Here is a 5,208-nt window from a genome sequence, read left to right on the forward strand (position 1 = left end):
CCCGATCTATGTCGGCCGTGGTCTCTACACAAAAGAAAAAATGGGCAGATATGTTGGTGTAATACCCCGTTTCCTCGAGCTAAGTTTAGAATAATTTTTGAACTTAGATTTAAGATGATTCACGCCGGATAAAGAAAATGAATTTATTTTAATTCCAACAAAAATGATTTACAAAAGCATTTGTAAATTTAGTTATTAAATTTTTATGCATTGCATATTTATTTAATTTAGCCTTCAAGCATTTTCACGAGCTTTTAATTAGCAAACCCTGAAGAATTTCTACAGTTTCGACAATTTTATCCTGAGGGATTTTACATGTCAAATCCTCACTCAACTCACTTACACTCACCTCTCCCATCAGCCACCCTACCCTGCTGCAGTCACCCTACCAGCCCCAATTTCAGCTTACAGCCATGCCTAAGGGCAGGCTATCAAATTTCCTTGCTTAAGCACGTTCAAGCCAATTTCAGTTGGCATTCTCAATATCCAAGATTTTCAGACTTTCTTTTCCACAGCAAGAATTCAAGTGCAGAGCGGCCAAATAGATTCACCCAGCCAACCACTCCAGATTTCATACGAAATTCCTAAAGGTGCCATTTTTATTTCAGCTGCCCAACAAGGAAAACACGCATACATACATTACATTTGCACTCTGTTCATAGATGTATATATTTACATTCAAACATTTCTATTTTCAAAGAAAAGAGGAAAGAGAAAAGATTTAATTTTGAAGCTTTGATTTCGTTTCCCTGCCTTCGATCTTGCTGTGTTGAGTCGAGTCAGGGGGGATAAGGGTTGACAGTGGTGCGACTGGTTGTTACCATCGGCGGCGACCCCGTCGTCTGTGGCCGGTGTATGCAGAGAGAGGGGAGGGTTGAGAGAACCGAGGGAGGCGGCGGTGGCTCATCGCTGCTGTCCGTCCGGTGGTGGTGGTGGTGGTTCGCCACTGTCACAGAGAGAGAGAGAGTTGGGTTGGGGCGGTGGTTGAGTTTTCAGAGGGAGGCTAGGGCGCGGCGGCCCTGCCGTCGGCGCTCGGCCACGGACGGAGAGAAGGGAGAGCAGTGGGTGACGGTGGCTTATCGCCGCTGCTCCCCGGCGAGCTTCCACATCAGCGGAGCTTTGTGAGAGAGAGAGGGAGATGGGGGCGGATTCTTTTAGTGAGAGGGAGGTGGCGGCGCCTCGCCGTCGCCAAGGGAGAGGGCGGTGGCGGTAGGGATGCTGTTTCCGCCAGGTCCAGTAACACAAAGGGAGAGAGATGGGAGTCGGAGTCGCGGTCGGCGGCAGCTTTTGTCGTTGCAGTCGCTGAGAAGAGAGAAGAGAGAAGTGAGCTGGGGTCTGTCGCCACTTGCTCCGGCGAGCTCTAGCGGCCGTGAGTCCGAGCAGTTGAGAGGGAGAGAGGCGAGCAGTCGTGGGGAGGATGAGAGACTGAAGTGCGTGCTGTGTGTAAGTCGTGACTGATGGGGGAGAGAAAGGGGAGAAAAGGTTGGGTGTTGGGCTAGGGTTGGGCTTGAGGGTTGGGCTTTGTGTTGTGGGCCGAGAATTATTTTAAATTTTCTGATTGGGCCTTTACTTTATTAATCAGTTGGGCTGATTAGTTTAATTCAGCTGGGCCTTATTTTAAATATCCATTGGGTCAGTTTTGTTTTAAAGACTTTGGGCTGTCTTGATTAATTAAATTAATTGGGCTGCCCTATTTTAATTAATTGAACTATTAATTAGTTTAATTAATTTATTCAAAGACTAGTTTTCATAATAATATTAAATTATTATTATGTGCATATTTTAAGTAATTACTTATTATATGCTAAGCAAGACATGAAATTGCATTATATTTTGCAATAAGAGTATTTATGATTTAATTGGTTTATTTATAATTCCAATTATTAAAGAAAGATGAGTAAGAATATTGTTGGTGTTCTTAACTCAAGAGAAATGTTTTCAATTATTTATTCATTAAATTTTGAAAACCCGGCTAAGTGAATCATAGAATATTAAGCACTACGCCTTGACTTAAGATTAGATTCTAGGAGACCTATTGATAATAGATTTCTTGTAGGCTTTGAGCATCAAGAGGATTAGCACTGCTATTCCGATTCAGAGATAAGGTTAAACGACAGGCATTGCCTATACAGGTGGGCTTATTTTCCAAATGTATGATTGAGCTAATGTGCTTAAATGTTTCATGAAATATAAACTGTTTATCCAATAAATATTTTTGTGCACTCTGCTTTGTTTAAGGCTCGCCACAACGAATCAATTGAGGTTCTCTTATAGCCTAACACGTTATTTGAGAATTGTGTACACCGTAGCTGACTCGGTGGGTTGATCTCCATTCGGGCACTAACTAAGAGGCGTTATAAGGGTGCTTGCTGGATGTGTTCCAAAGCATAGAATGTAAGGGTCTGCCTGGGTACCGTCCCGAGGTCAAAGTAAACTTGTCTGGGTTATGCCCTCAGTTCAAGTAAATGGGAGGAATGGATCCGCCAGTGGCTAGAGGTCCGGGATCACAGCGAGTAACAGAAATGAGTGTGACAACTGCGCGCAATCAAAGAAAAATATATATATAATGAAATGTTTTAACATGCTTAGAAGTTCTTTCACTTTAAAACCTTCTAAATCATGTCAAGTATGATTGGATAAACTGCTTTTACAGGTTATGAAATGTTTTAAAGTTGCAGCCCACTAAGTACATTAGTACTTAGCCCAAAAATACTTTCAAATGTTTTCAGGTTAACTGCAGGTGATGACGGGGCGGAGCTGAGGCTAGAGTTCAACTCCTTATTTTGACTTCCGCTGTAGAACTAGCCAGTATCTGTCTTTTGATCCTTAACTTAAGACCTATTATGTTGTGACTCTAAACAATATCTTTTGTTGAGCCTAAACTATTGACTCTCAAGTATTTCAATCAGTGAATGTTGGTTATCTGAAGCATGACACTAATTTTGTGATCCTGAAGTTGTTATGTTTGTTGATTGATTCGTATCACTTGAATACCTGTCTTTCTTCATCCAAATGGGCTAAGCCCGATTGTTATCCCTTTTATTCAGATTTCACAAGGATTTTCCCTTGTTCATTTAGATGATTAGTCGTACCCCAGTTATTGTTATTGTTTCAAGAATTGGGGTGTGACAGAATGGACTCAGAGCATAAGTTTTCTTTCATGTCTCTGATAACCAAAAGTTTCTAATGTTGAGTCTAGATTAGTGCCTCTAGACTTCTAAGAAAGTTGTTGAACCTCAGCTCACCGTCACACTGCCGCAAGAAAGGTACGATTTAAAAGTTTCAAAGTTATTAAATGTTTTGAAGGTTTCCAATAAGTGCGCGCTTTCAATGAATGATGCTATGTGAATTGCTTATGGCTTTCCATATGCTATAAGTTATGAATTGCTAATCGCTTTCATATTGTTATTTTGAGTCTTCGACTCATATAACCAAGCTAATATCGTGTTAGGGACTACCCGAACCCTTAACGATAGTGTCGTGTTTGGGACTACCCGAACCCATAACGACTCAATGAATGTTATTTCGTGTTTGGGACTACCGAGCCCTTAACGAACTAATGATGAATGGTCGAGTTAGATTCCTTGAATCTTTTCGGCAAAAGCAAAGTTTTTAAGGAATGGGACATTTATTGTCCACGCGTTTTAAAGGTTTCAAAAGAAACGAATGAATGAATGAATGAAAGTTTATGTTATCGTTTTAGGTTCACTGCCTATACGATCAGAATGAAGGGTCCTCTTACAACTGTTTGAGTACCGCCCAAGAATGCCTTGGGAATGTTAGTCGTGATAGCTCCGCTTGATCGTTTTAAGTAAGGACTGGTAAGATAGAAACGTTTAACATAGATATGTTATAACGAATAAGGAATGTTATGAGATTAAGGATCCACTTAAGTATTCCACCAAGATAGATCAGTTTTCACATGGAGTTAGCCTTTCATAGGGTTACACTATAGAAGCAATATACCTCTTGTATATCTATGTATGTATACATGTATGCATACATGCGGAATAAGTCTCACATTTGTGTTGATTTCGTCCGTTAATCAGACTTGACAGCTGTCCCCACAGACCAATACGAGTCTTTTCTAGCGTGCTTTGTCCTCACTCGCACGCTCCCTGAGAAACTTCCCAAGGGGTCACCCATCCCGGAATTGCTTCAAGCCAAGCACACTTAACCTTGGAGTTTATTCCGTGTGGGCACCAGAAAAGAAGATGCATACACACTAAACCTTCCATCAATAAAACTCTAGAGTAGCTCCTCACTATATCAATCCTCAAAAATGTGTGCTCAACTCCAACATATAACATATAGGGCATAAAAAATGAATGAATGTATACACATTAGGCCCTTTATTTTCTTTGCACTTTTTCTTTCTTTCTCTTTTTCTGTTTTCTGTTCCCTTTTTTTCTTTTTTTTTCTTTTTTTTCTTTTTCTTTTTCTTTTTCTTTTTTCTTTTTCTTTTTTTCTTTTTCTTTTCAACAACATATATATCCCCATAAAATCAATGAACCATCACTCAACACACTAAAATTATAGGAGTACTCATCTTCTCATCTCGTCATAATCTAGTGCATTCACATGTTTTCAAGGGACAAAAGCAGGCTAAAATAGGCTAAGGCTCAATATATGTGGCTTTTAATCAAACAAAACAGGAGCAAATTAGGCACAAACGGGCTCACTAAGGGAATAGTGAAGGTTCAGATAATATGTTCAGGCCAAAATAATGGTTATTCCTAAATGCCTTAATAATTTTCATGCATTAAGTTCTCAAACTTAGTCTTGACTATGGCAACAGGGCAAACCAGAAATTCAGCATAGAAGTTCGAATCAATCACTCATCAAAGAAACAATTGGAGCTAGTCATGTGTGCTCATTAAGGCTCAATCCTCACAATTTAGTAGGCTTCAAGTATTTTGATCAAATTTTGCACGTTTTTCTCATACAAGAATACCTACGAACATATGCACAATTTCATCACAAGAGCAACAGCCTATCATACCAAATCCAATATCATAATCTTAACTCTTCACGTCATCCATCATAAAAATTGCCAAAGGACTCAAACTTGACTCGAAAACCAACAGAGCAACAAGGCAAAAACAAACAAAACAAAGAACAAAGACACCCCCCACACTTGGACAACACAATGTCCTCATTGTGTGAGAGTATGACAGACCAAAAAGAAAACAGCCGACAACTAAAAAA

The sequence above is a fragment of the Salvia miltiorrhiza genome, chromosome 7, assembly GCF_028751815.1.
Source record: "Salvia miltiorrhiza cultivar Shanhuang (shh) chromosome 7, IMPLAD_Smil_shh, whole genome shotgun sequence".
In the NCBI taxonomy this organism is placed as follows: Eukaryota; Viridiplantae; Streptophyta; class Magnoliopsida; order Lamiales; family Lamiaceae; genus Salvia; species Salvia miltiorrhiza.